General features: G+C 37.1%; 1 protein-coding gene across 3 annotated transcripts in view; it reads right to left on the bottom strand.

Moving 5' to 3' along the window:
- Positions 1-14,921, bottom strand: part of dlgap1b (discs, large (Drosophila) homolog-associated protein 1b) — a 111,758-nt gene that overhangs the window by 75,905 nt on the left and 20,932 nt on the right. The window lies entirely within an intron of this gene.

Raw genomic sequence — 14,921 nt, forward strand, 5'->3', positions numbered from 1 at the left:
AAATCTAGCATGTCAAGTCCTTGAGGTATTCTGAAAGAGAGTGAAAGCCAGCCTTTGTCTCAGTGCAGTGGCTCCTCACCGCTGAAAAGTAGAGCAAGCAGATTGCGTTTACCTTCCACTTCCTATAGCTTCTATCAGTGGCCCCATCCTATTAATTTTCTCCTCACACAAATAAAGGTAATGCAAACTGATTTTGTCTTTGGAGCAAACAAAACCAAACAAAAGACAAAAGCAATTATATATATATAAAAAAAAAAAACACACAAAATTGATGCTTTTAGTAAATTAGGTTCACCAAAAGCAACAATTTCCTGATATTCTATGAAAGTGGCATTTAGTTCAGCGTGGGGGCACCGAACAGATGGTGGTCTGTCTAACTCACGCCAGGTGCAACTGGGATGGAACAGGTTGCGCACACATATACACACACATACTATCTCACAGGTCAGAGGAAGGTTACTAATACTCCAGTGAGCACCAGAGTTTTTTTTTGTTTTGTTTTATGTATATATGGAGAAGATGAAAGTGTAGGTCAAGCAAAGATAGTGTGAAATCCCTAAAAACAAAGCGTGTCTTCGCTCACAGCGGACGTGACGATGCAAAAGCAGAACTTTTGAAAACGGAGCAGTAAACACCTCTCAAATTAAGATTAACTGGGTTCATCTTGTTTTTATTTGCAAAGAGGATTATCACCACAGCATTAAACCTGACATCTAGTTTAAATGAAGTTGAGTGGAACAGCTTAACACTTTGAGACGCTCATTTTTCTAAGTGCTAATACTGAATATTAAGACGTTTTTGGAGGGGTTTCTGAGAGAAAAAAAAAAGATTTACCTTTCCAATGAACCCATCTGTCATTGAAACATAATAAAACGAAAAAAAAAAAAGGTTTGGTTGCATCTTCAGCTTTACTTTTTCCTTTGGTCCAACATTGGAGATTATGAAAAAAATCCAGACCCTTTCCATGGTTGATGTTCACACATGCACTGCACAGTGGGAGAGTTTCTGTTGGAGATGCTCTCCACTGGGAGTAGCATCTGTTTAAAGTACCAAGGGGGCAGGGCTTAGTGCTAAAAATACACAGCAGAAATCATTTTTAGCTTTTCCCTTTACTTCACACCATAAGAGAATATGCGGCTCCCTGATTTTTCACTAGCTTTTAAATGTATTCTCAATGTCGAAGGGAGATTAAGAAAAGTAGAGGTCAACAGATAGGCGCTAAGATGCAGAAACTCTTACAGCGCCCCTCTCACCAGATTATGTTCACCTCACTGGTTTCCAAAGAGGGGGAAAGGTGACATTTTCTGTCATTGTCTGACAGCTGCTGGATCTGGAAAACTTTGGAAAACCAAATTTTAATGTAAAGGAACAAGAATATCACACTGGCACCACAATGTTTCCCCTATACCACCAGTTTAAGCCGTAATTTTAGGCAGTTTGAAATCAAATGTTCTCCAGCTTTTCTGTGCTTTGAAAGGATTCAAGTGAGGGGATTTTCTGTTCAAAGAAATGCAAACCACATGGCATGGCAATCCCATTCAATCACTTTAATCTGTTGTAAGGCTATGCATGCATATATTGGGTGGAGTCAGAAAAAGTCATCCATATACAATTAGTTTTTAGGGTACTTTCACACCTGATAGTCTGTTAGACTCAGTTCAATTGAGGACCAAAATTGCAGCATTTGTTGCATTTTCAGCTGATCCGATTCGCTTTCACACTGCAATGTGTCAAACGATCCAAACTATTTGAAAAACCTGCTGTGGTAGTAGTGGTACTCCACACCAAGAGTCAGTGAAGAAAACGGTACGAAAACATACAAAGACGACAAGAGCGCAACTTCCTTCTTCACAAAATGCAAACAAAAATATTTTAGCCTCAGATTTTAGCAGTTGTGGGATTTCTACTTTGCCTTTAATCTTAAATTTTTCTTCTTATAGTGTTAGACTCACATGTTTGTTTTGGTTGTATTGACCCAGAGTGAACTGTACTGTAGTTCGCCATAGTACAATGCACGGTCTCTGGTCCGCTTGCATCTACATATGCATTTCACCAAGACCTAGGTTTTTAGCTTGGGAAAATATTTCCTAACCTAAACATTTTAAAACAACATTACAATAAATAAATAAATCTCTTAAGTTAAACATTGAAAATAAATGTCTCCCTCTCTTTTTGCCATATTATACTTTTATTAAAATGTAATGTGCCACATATCAGCAAGTAGTTAATACAGCCAAGACAGGAAAACTACTGCATCTAAAATTGAAATCTTCTTAAAAACTACTTGGGGTGTAAAAACGTGTACCGCAATAGATTTTTGTCACTTTCTCTTCCTTGAATTATTTTCACCAACTCTTCCAGGAAAAATGTCCATTTCACACACTTTGTGCCAGCATACATTTAACACATCACCTAAGCAATAGTACAGCAACAAGGAAAAAAGGAGGAGCAGCAATCTAGAAAGTAATATATCAATTTACAGTATAATGAATGAATAAATAACCAGGAGAAAAGTTTAAACAATTACATAAGAACCGTTGTTGGCACACTAATAAAATATTTTGAGCGGCAGTTTTGAAGTTCTCTCTTTAACTGTGCTGTGAAAGAAACAGAGACTCCATTATTGCCATAATTAAATGTACAGAAACATGCATAACATTACCGTCATTTATTTTTTAATTAATATTGAAATTCAGCAGTGGAACTGTAGCGGCAACTTCCCAGTACATCCTACCTGAAGGCTACATAATTTCCATCCATCCATCCATTTTCTTTACACCCTTGTGCGAGAGGCGGGGTACACCCTGGACAGGTCGCCAGTCTGTAGCAGGGCTAAATAATTTATCTGTGTTAAATTATTTAAAAAAAGAAAATGATTGACCTATCCAAAAAAAAAGAAAAACTTGTAGAAAGGAAGTGGAAACAGAAAAATTGAGAGGAAATGAATAAATTCTCTCCGCAAGGAGAAAAAAAATCCATTCTCCTGCTTCAGAGGGATACAGAAATAGCTTTTTCTGTAGTCGTGAATCTCTCAGAGCTCAATCAATGGACTAAGCGATACATAAAAGATGAGGCTGTGTTTGACCTGACCATGGAGGTGGAGGGAGGGGAAGTGAACTGCTGAGCCTGGACTGAAGGAGATGGCGATTTAGACTCTATCGGGGGATCCTTTGAAGTTCTGGCAGCTGAGGACGGGGTGTGGATCAGCCCGTTTGCCCCGCTGCATTAGCCTCCCCCCCCCCCCACCCCCAAGCTTCAGCTATGCTCGCACGACATCAGCAGCAGCACCAGCTGGCTGCCAGCCGGCCCAGCGTGAGGCATAATCTCCACTTTTGTGTAGCACAAGTCCATTATACAAAACCAAGATTCAAACTTCAGCAGCAATTATCACTGTGCTTTGTAACATTTTCACAGCAGTATAATTTCACACCTGACGGCAGCAGCGGGCCTCCTGTTGCTGCTCGTTTCTGGACGCAGATTAAATTTGTGGAGCAAGAGCTCGTGACACTCGGATGTTGTTTTGATTCCTTATCAGTAAGCGGGAACACCAAAGTGACAAAAAAAACAAAACAAAATTCAGATCAGTGAAGATTGATACAGAACGATACAAACACACACTGAAATTATGCCTGATTAATTAAAGGAGGACAACACTGGAAAGTAAACTGTGTACAAACAGCCTAAAGACCTACACGTTAAGAGGCTACACTATCAACAATCGTCAGTGTGGAAGTGACGACTCAGTCGGATGTTTTCAGTGTCGGGGAGGCATTTAAAAATGAGGTCAAATGGAAATGTGACAGGCCGAAGAAGCTTTTACAAAGGAACCGTATTTTCTACAGACTGTTCACTTTGCCCATTACAAACTAGATGTCAACACATAACATTATAAACACATTACAGCAAAATTGCTCTGTTGCTTTTGAAGAGTCCAATTCTGTTTGCCATACAAGAGCATGGATCAATCTTTTAAAAATGTCCCCCCCTCTAAGTGGATACACACAGACACCAACGCTAGCAACATAAAATTCTGAACATGGTTTGCATGTCAACATCACCATATCCCTTTCACATGCTGTCTTACATTGCCATAGGTCCTAAAATAGTTATGATCTTACTGAATTAAAGCCATCCTGGTACGGTAACTGAAAAATAAAGAAGGATTGACCCAGTGTTTTGTTGTCATTTTTTTTTTGTTTCCTAAGGGAAAAACTGAATCAACTTAAATTTGCATGGGCAGATCAGACCTTTACAAAAATGGGGATCATATATTCACAGCTAAAGTCATGATATTTCCAGCTGCAAAAATAATGTTTAACATTTAGCTTTATCACCTCATAAAAAAATCATTTCAAGCTAAGTGACTTACTCAGTCTATTCATATACAATGTTTACCATTTGTACCATCAGTATAGATCAAGTAAAAATCAACTATAGAACATATCTCGAAACCCTGAAAGGCAAATGTATTGGCAAGCAATGCATGGAAATCGTAATGACTGTGAGCTTTTAAAATCTCATCTTGCAACAGAAAAAAAGAAGAAAAAAGAAAAAACAATCCGATTTAGCATACAACCAAATCTCTATGTGATTAAAGTAGTTCCAGATTTGGAGTAATAAAACAGTAGGTGATTAAACTAACAGACTCATCTGATGCCACAGTCTCTCTGAGTCTCAAGTTTTGTTTTCTTTACTCCTGAGGAAGCTCTGAGCTGCTGAAATGCACCTCTAGGCCCCTGGGCTACAATAAAACTTAAACACATATCTTGCCCGGTCAGTCAAGATTATGTAAGGAGTGTTTGACTGTTTAATCTGTGGTGTTTGTGCAAGGACAACGAGAAGACTACAGCATTTGCAATTGAAATGCAGGGAATGATTTGGAGGGCAGAGGGGGGTTGATGGCACCCCACCTGGTTGCTTAGACTTCCAAAGGGCACTTTTAATGAATTCACAGTGGTGCAATGTGAAAACCCCCACACTGGTGACAGGCTCTCATTTATTAAAAAGCAGGTGTTTGGCTCTCTAGTGTGTTTATATATGTATATTTATATAATGCTTATTCAGGTGTCGGTGAAGTGAATTCAGGTCTGAGTATTTTCAGGAGTGGATAAAAGAATAATTCTTCGATGTTTTTGTTACTCTCAAAGTTATTTTGAGAGTATCGTGTGTCTTATCCTTGGAAACAATGATTTTAGACGAGTGTTTTGTAGTGCAGCTGCAATGATATGACTGATAAACAAGGTCTCCTCTGGTGAAAGGCACTACACGCGATTGCTTTCTGGAGTAAAATAGCTTGATTCTAACGCAGCATACAAGGCTTTCATCGGTTTGATTCTGATCATAGATTTCATCTGTTCAACTAACCCCGCTTTTCTCAAAGTCTGGATTGAATCTGTGCATTTCACGCACTGCCATGTGATATTCTTCTTAATGACGAGCTACTAAAACAGTTCTTCATTGTTCCTGCAACAAATTGAAATTTTTGACACCACTGTCAGTTCATGTTAGATCAGATTAAGAGTTACATTGTTGTTTGCCTAAAGACAGCAGCCAGTGTCTTCAGATATAAACTAAAATCTTGGCAGGGAGAGTGAAAGCCTGTAGTGCCAATGCTGTAAAAGGAGAAAATAGAAGCATATGGCGCATTATGTCTCACTGTGTGACTGTTACTGAGCCTGTGAATGAAATGAATACCAATGTGATATTTATGGAATCATAAAAGGCAATACAAGAAACATTCTACATTGTTCTGCTTTCTCCAGACTGAGGATACTCCCATTGTAGCATCTGAGTGGATCTGTGTAGACGTGTTCTCATTATAATTATTATTGTAACATTAGGCAGCTTATTTGAAAGAAAATCTAATTTTCAATCCAAGATATTGCAGCCAAAGACACTATACAACAGGAAATTTGCCAACTGCTATTTTCACATCATCATGTATTTGAACAAAATCACAATGCTGAAAAAAATAGATTGTTTTTCTACCCCTAACCAAGTAATTGTGTTGCTTGTTTTATATCAGGCATTGTGGAGTAAGAAATAAACCATTAAATCACAAATCAAATCATAAAAAAAAAAAAAAAAGTTACTCGCCGACTTATTAAAAAGGCCACAAAAATTAACGATAACCTGCCTATTACAGCACACCTTGACCATGGGCAAAACGCAAAACTGGCTGGGATCTGCAGCTTCAATCCTCAAATGTCTGGGAGATCTTCTTGGAATTTTAAAGATTAACAGTAGAGTAGAAAAAAAATCTATAACCTTCAAATAGTTACTGCTGACCCACCTAAAACTGACCAGTGGGTTGACATTGTTAATGTAGCTAAAAAATTAGTAAGGCTAATATACCTCCTGAAGCAGAAACAACTTTACACTGTAAGGTGTTGTAAATGGAATAGATACTGGCCAGAAGGGATGTAAAGAATCACTGAGTATTGCTGACATGCTTTCTTACCCTCCTTTTGATTGCTCAATGTCTACAACAACAGATTTAATGTGCATACTCTGCATAATTCCTTGTCATCAAGTCACATTTCAAAACAGCTCCACTGTATGTTGTGAATTATTGAAAAACTGACTATGTAACCGGCAAACGTTTTGTTCTGACTCACTGGTTCACCAAGGAACAATACAAATTACATTGAAAAAATAAATAAATAAAAAGAAGATACACGGGTGCATAAGACAATAAAATTAAAGTCCAATAAAAATGGAGCTAATCAAAGGTCATAAGGGGGGATCTGTCCAATCTGCCAACTTATACGCAAGTCTATGTGCCCTCAACCTGAACACCAAGGGCAACAAAATTCCACTTTGTGATATGTCAAATACACAAAAAATCTAAACAGAAGGAATAATGATTTAAACTTAATTTCTGAAGGGCGAAAACAGATGGTGCATTTGCCTCTCATCTCCACACGTACCCCGATTTAAAATTCTCTCTCATGCATAGCTGGACTTTCTTCCCATCTTTACTCTCTTGCCTCAAGAGAAGAACTCGTTTGATCTTTTCTTTCTAACTCCATTGCCCTCAAGTGCCCAGAAAGGGTTGGTGTAACCACAAGTCAACTTTTCAGAACCTGTTGGGGTAGTAGTGTTACTATAATACAACACACGCTCACGCACGCGTGTAGAAAAGTGTGTGCCTTGCTGCAGCAGATCAAGCAATAGTCAGCACTAGTGATTTCATGCAAATTTTAAAAGTTGCCCTAGGCTGTAAATGATTGGCATAAGCTGTTGGAAAGGGGAGCATGCAAATAGCAGTGGAAGAGAAGGGTGTGCTCAGTGATTAAGTGGAAACACAAACTGGGGACTCTAATCAGACCAAATCAATGTGGACTAATCCCGTACCAATTAAGAAACTGTGGTTGAATGCCCCGGACATAATTCAATTTCTTTTTGAGCTCCTGGTGTGAATGGATTGATTGAAACCTCTGGATGCAAGCCAGTTCAATAAAAGAAGCAAGAGCTCCCTCCACCCTCCACCCCTTCTGCAGACAAATCTGATGGTATTCAGGCTTATTCTGACAGCAGGTCAGACGTCAAGTGTTTATCTCTGGTCCATAGCTCAATGCTCAGCAGCTTTCTGATAAGATGAAAAATACAATTTATACGGTGGAAAAAGGGAAGAGTAATGACAAAGACGATGGTGGCAAAGTGATGACATTTTTCCTCAGCCTGATTAGCGTCTTTTGTCATTTTTCTCTTTTATCTGTCTGTGGTATCCTCTCTCTTTCTTCCGTTCTCAACAAAAACCTTTTACTGATTATAAAAAAATAAAAATCTGTGCACAGATTCATTTTCTGCTTCTCTGTCATGAGTAGACCATCAAAAGGTGAATTATATTTCTGACTGAGAGACGCAAACAAGGCTCAGGACGGAGCCTTTGCCTAGAGCTAGAGACTGAAAGGAGAAGGAGGCAACAAAGAGAGAAGTACATTTATTGAAATAAACTACTTGGTTCTAAAAAATCTTCTAACAAAATGTGATGGTTGGAATTTCTTCTGGCACCGGATTACAAATCACAATGTCGGCTAAGTTTAAATGAATATGTTCTGAACTTGAAATAACTGTAGAGGACTGAAGGCCTTGTTAAAAAATAGTTTTCCCAAGTATTCCTTTTAACAAAACATTCAAGAGACAAAATTCAACAGCTTCAGTACATTACATACTGAATAAAAAAAAAAAAACATAATCATTGTCTTTCTATCCGGTTTTTCAACATACAACAGATCCGAAAAGGTCTTGGTTAACAGTGATGCATCTAAAATGTTTTCTTCTAGATGTTACATGATCTTCTGGATTGACTGGTATAATGGTGCAGGGGTTCTGATCTTAATGGGCAAATACTTTTCTGTCATTTAAAAAATCCAAAGTCAATGCTAATCCTCAAGGCTCCATTCTAAGGCCACATATTTTACTCCTGCTTTTTTGCCTACATCTGATTAAGCCAGAGAAGCTAAACCTCAGGGAGTTTGTAATCCTGCAAAAGAAATAGTAGGATAATGGCAGTAATTGCAGTCACTAACATCAAAATATTCACTAAAACAATCAGATTCCTGTTTTTGTAGAATCGTGCAGCAAATTACATCTTGGTGGTTGTTTAAAATTTTGCTTTAAAATTTTTTTTTCTAAAGTGATGCTTTTATATTACTATAGAGTTTCTTTGAACATATTTCAAGTTTTCCGACTTTGGTTTCTTTATGTAACGTGAAGCACTTTGAAATGGCCTTGCCATGCTTTTGAACCTGTGGCTGAGTAAATTATTCGTCATTTGCAACACTACGGAACAGAGAGGAAACTGATGCATAGAATATTCTTTGAGTGTAGTGCCTATCCTCAGCAACACCATGTACTTTTCGGCGAATACAGAACAAATAAATGAAATGAAGACATTCTATTGCAAGCCTTATTCAAACATCAATAACATGAATGAAGCGACCTGTTGTGAAAGTCTGAGTACATCCAAAAATAAATGTGGTTCTCTGAGATGCACACCATGGGCTCCGTTAGAACAGCTTGTTCTGAAAATCTTACTGAGATATTAAAGATTAATCATATAAAATACTCCATAAGGAAAGATTTCTTCCAGATTTTCTTGCTTTGAAACACTCATTTGCTTATGTTTTTTTTAGTAGGAGGATGCCCACAAAGACAGGAAGAGGACATCTTCCACTGTGAGTGTTAGACTTAGAAAAATAGTCAAATTGAAGAGGGGAGTGTTAGAGTTACAATCATGGCCTGCATGCAATATTGCTGAGATAAGAGTAGAGAGTGTTATAACTTGTGTTAAGGCTGCCTTAATCTGATAGACCTGCAGGTTTGGGTCAACTTCATATTAATGATTGTTGTAGGATACTAGTGTGGACTACAATTTGCATATTTGCATCAGGTAAAGTCTAAAAAAGATATCAATCAATCAAGTTTTTATATATATATATATATATATAGATACTCCTACATGTGAGGCAAACAACTTTATCTGCACAAAAGGAAATGGCTGATATGTAGATTCTACCAACAGATATAAAGCTGTCTTACTGCTCCCACTGGCATTCCCACAGCTCTTTTAGTCAGGACCCCCAGGCCGGCCCCTCCTCTTTCACTGACAGAATGCAACCCAAAAAAGGTGCACATCAGCAATATTCTTTCCGTTGCTTAGACAGAATGCTGAAGAAGGGTTACAATGCTGCTATGAGCACAGAAATAGCTTCGCTCTATAACAGGAAGGGAGCAATGATAAATCTGTCCACGTCCAAAGGGCTTACTATATGTATCTGTTGTGTCAGAAGAAACTGAATCCAACTAAAGCAAAAAAGAAAAAAAATGTATGAACCAGAGATGCACTTTGCAAAAAGAAAGACTCCAGACTTGACTTGGGGTCTTCATCTCACCAAATATGTGTGAAAGGCTGCTAAGTGAGGATTATTTAAGTAATTGTAATTGTCCACTCCAAGTTATTGGAGTCTATACAAGCAACTGGTTGTCATGGTAATTTTCTGCAAAGTACGCAAGGGTTGTTCGCACCGTTTCTTCTCAGTAAATAGAGTAAAAAGGCAGCTGTCAAGTTCATCTTTTTTCATGCAATGCTACCACTAAGCCTGCATTTACATTAAGAAAGCCACAGATTCCCAGCTCTGAAAGAAATGTAAATACTTAAATAGCTGTTTAAATTATTAAAGGAGGGAATTTGTCGACTATGACGTATACAGGTTTCTCACCTGACTGTTTATGCGTGTTGTGCATTATGATATCCTCATGGATATCCCTGAAACTAAACCCTTCATTAAACAACTTTGGGTCAATTCAAAACAAAATCAATTTAATGTTCCTCCTACACTGATTTTCCAGTGTAGGAACACTGAATAAGTGTTCCTACACTCTTCCTCCCTTTTCCTCTTCTTTTTTTTTGTAAAATAAAATAAAAAAATAAAAAAAATCACAGCACACACATTTTTTAAACTGAAAGTTCTGGTAAACAAAACAAAAAGTGTTACATTTTCCATTTGTTAAATTACGCTTAAGGTTACACCCTGGGCTGGTCGACAAAGGACAAACTGTGCAGACACACACCCATGGCTTCAAGACAATGGTATGAATTCATAACCTACCGTTTTACATGGACTAGATGTTATGCACCTTAAGTGAGAACGTTATTTTCAAACATTTGCATACCTGATACATCAATTTCAGGACTATATGCACAAATATTTCAGTCTGAAAGGAATTTTTCCAGCTCTTTTGAAGACACTTACTGGCAGAAGGAAAAACATGTCAATTTCTTAGCTACAGTTCTCAATCGAAAGATAAGGGCAACATGCAGAACCCATCACTAACCACATTTAACCCAGACAGAAAGAGAAAATTGTGTTTCGCGGAGCAATAAATATGGATCTGAAAGAGCACAAACTGTCACTTGAGTAGGTTACTGCAAGACAGATGAGCTGTGCAGCTCAGGTGGGTTTTTCACACAACTATTCTAAATGCTTTATTTTGGTTTTTATGTATTGGATATACTCAAACTCACAACATAAGTGATCTCTCATGATCACTTATGTTGATCTCTCACTTGTCCAATTAAGTCCAACAAAATGCTTCCAATTCCCTTTTCTCCTATAGATAATTCAATGACATTTTAATTGTTTAAAATTGATGGGTTAGTTTTCTTCTAACTTAGGCAGTGACAAAATGTTAGAATCCAATATGTCTAGGAAATACAGACATATTGGAACCAAGGAACCTTGGTTTAGATTGACAAGTAAAGACATTTAAGGAGCTCAGGAAGTCTCAATTCCTGCCATTTTCAGACATCTCTTTATAACTGCTAGAGGCACTGCTTGAAACCCTTAAATCTCAGTTTTTCCTTTGACAATATTTTATGCGGCTCAGGATTTGAGTGAGAAACGGCTACATCGTGTTTGGAAGATGTGTGTCTGCCAACAAATCAGACCCATCTATTCTGTGTACAAGTATTAATTTTGCATGCAAGTCTGGATAGCCTGGTTTTATTTTGAAAGGTTTTGTTTCCCGATTTTGAAAACTCTGCAACAACCAGGTTCAGCAGTGAACCACTTTAAGAAGACTCTGCACTAGTAAACAGACAAATTTCAGTCAGTGTTAGAAATATCCACTCAGAAAAAAAACCTTGAAAAACTGATAGTTGTAACTGACATGAGCCTAAGTATTTAAAGAAAAAATTTGTTGCAAGACCTTTGGTCCAACCTAAAACCCAATTTGTGTATATGGCTGATGGAAGTCTGGTCAACCTTTTTGAGGTAATGCATGGTCATAATTGTACTTTATGACGTGATGAAGTGGCTCATAAATGAAGGCATATGCAAGACCTAGCTTTTTGAAGAACATTACAAGATAATTTACTGTAGAAAATCAAGAATAAATACTTTTTTACACAACTAAAGTTACCTCCAACTATGTATCAATAAATAGGATGCAAAATGAATATATAAAGGAATATCTGTAGAATAGAATAGAATAGAATAGAATAGAACTTTACTGCCCACTATAGTGGAAACCTGGCACTGGCTCTCCAGCATACAAGACAAATTCTCAAAAAAAAAAAAAAAACCTGCTGAAATTTTGATCAATACAATGATGACCTTATAGCAGATTCAAATCTCAAAAGACAAAACATATTTGCTGAGGATTGGCAGCTTTGACTGCTGTCACACTTAAACATGTCCCCTGGCTGCCGGCATAAGCCAATTTTATTTAATCGCAGCAGCGAGATGACCGCAAACACACAGCTTCAGGCCCGTCAGGACAGCTTCTCTCGAGATTGTCAAATCTGCTGCTTCAGAAACTAAAAAGGAGGTATTTGTTGTTTACATATAAAACAAACATAGTTCAAATTCCCAATCCATTTATGAAACAAGGGTGAGTCAAAAACACAAATAGAAGATGCAACAATTTAAGATGAAGCTGTGTTATATACTTTTCTATTAACATTTGTAAAAAAAAACAAAACACTTCTGATTTATATGAGGATTAAATGTAGCTCATGTCAAAATGGCCCTTACAATTATTGCTAATGTTATTTTCTAAGTGCAGAATTAAGTTTAGTTTCTATAGGTCAACAAAATAAACCTATTATTGTGAAGTAATTATACAGATGTTACCTTGATGTTGAAGGTTTAAGTCCAAGAAGGCAGCACCCAACTTTTAGGAACCAGTTTTCATTTCGTAAGTATTAGTTTTTCTGAAATTTTCTAGAGCATGAAAATATTTTTTCATTATTAAACAAAAGGTTTTAATAGACACATACTACAAAAAAATTCTACCAAATACCAAATGGTATATAGAGAAGTTGTGTGTTAAAATCATGTGTTGTCCATGTTTAATGTGCATTGACATTTTTTGTGAACTGTTGTTTTGAAAGATTGTCTTGGGATCTTTCTGCATTTTTTCCACATTCATGTGAGAATTTTGAACAGGGTTCTGTTCAGGTACTACAGCTTCCGCGTACAGTTAAAAAAAATGCACATTAGGCTAATTTGTCTCTATAATTTGCCCTTAGATATAAGTAATTAGATGCATTATTGTTTGTCCGATGTGTCTCTATTATTCTGTGATGGGCTGGCAAACCATTCAAAGTATAAAACCATCTCTTGCTGAACGGATGACTACAATTTCCAGATACAACAGTTGTGATGTGCGTAGTTGGGAAACCAGATCATATTTAAAACCATCCAGTAAAACATCATGAAAAATGTTCCGACCTGTTTTCCATATTACGTTTTAAAGCATTATGTTGTTGTAAAGCTTAATAAAGACTTTTTCTTAAACAGCTCAATTTATAATCAACAACAAAATAATGTACATGACATTTAATGCATAAAAAAGGGAAAATAATTAAAAGAAAACTGAATCAAAAATATATGGCTCATCATTACATTGACATATATCAACAGATAGGAAAACCTAAAGACAGATCATTTTGTGTAGAATATAAAAAAGCCTGCAGAAGGAGCATCTCCCCATCCATCTTGTTGACACCTACAAGCTATGCAAGACAATCCCCCAGAAGTAGACAGTACATGGTCATTAAATCTGTGTGTACACAATACGTCCAGTCTCCTATGAAATTACTACACTGTGTGTAACCATGGACAAGTTGTCTGAGTTACAACATTAACACAGCAGAGTGTGACATTTATGCAAGAAGAGGGCTTGATTATTAGAACAAAACAAGGTTGAAATCTCCTCACCAGACAAGTCCATGTTTAAGTGGCTATGTGGGAATATCTCTGGGACATAAGAAGCTAGTTTCCATGCAAAACTAAACCAGGTTTATGATAATAAATTCAAGAAACGGCATGCATGTAAAACAGGATTTTAATAGCAACATAAATGCGTGAAAAAAATGTGACAGCACAGGATTACAGTGTAAACATTATAGCACACAACATATGTTTTAGTATGTTGGAGGGGCTTTACTTTGAAAGAAATCCAAACGCAAAGCTGGATCAGGCATTTTATTATCTAGAAAACATGTGTTTTGCCTCAGAAAGGCTCTCCACGCTGGTCGTTGAGGAGTCTTGATCGCTCCCTCTCCTCATCTAAAGTGAAGGTAGTAGGGATATCAGAGGGGAATTTAAGGGGATTACACAAGCTGAACAAAATGAGGCTTAGTCAGAAAACTAGAAGATTTGCTGCATGCACAAGGACATGTAACACACAAGAAATTCCCGTGTGAGAAAAGTAAATGAATCATATTTTCTGCAAAGTGGGATATGTGTAATACGAGCTCTTGGCTTTATGTTCTACTTTGACACAGCAGAGGAGGGGTGAAGTTATTTTAGAGGAACTTGACTACAAATGCTTGCACCCATCATGGATGATCTTTAATAGAAAAAATAAAAAAAAAGAGTAAAGCAGCAAGTTAACCGTTTGTATTATTGATCAACTATTGTAAGAGTTAAGAAGCATTAGAAAAGAAAAACGTACACTGGATTAAAATGAAACAACAAGAAGAAAACCCCTATGTGAGATATTACAATATTTTAATTTAATCAAAACAGATAAATCAACAGTTCTTTGCCAAGCTTCACTATAGATTTGGGCAATTCCCAAGACATTTTTAATATTTTATTATGGACATGTGGAATATATTTAGTCTTTTGTCTGTCCACATGAACTCCTGCTCCCACTGAAAATTCAGACAATCTCAGCCTCCTGGTATCTAGGTAATATGTTGAGTGATAAACTTTCCTTTCTCCTCCATGACTTTACACAATCTCTTATGAATCATCAGCACCAGATAAACTACTCAGCCCACTACAGACATCGTGGTTTCTTGGCTCCCGTGACATTTTCCAGTGATTTTTAATGAGCAACAGTTTACAGTTTACCAGCGTGGTTGTTGCAGCCTACAAGAAAGCACGATCTCTGGAAACCCA

This window comes from Poecilia reticulata, chromosome 20, assembly GCF_904066995.2.
Source record: "Poecilia reticulata chromosome 20, P_reticulata-male-v2, whole genome shotgun sequence".
Lineage (NCBI taxonomy): Eukaryota > Metazoa > Chordata > Actinopteri > Cyprinodontiformes > Poeciliidae > Poecilia > Poecilia reticulata.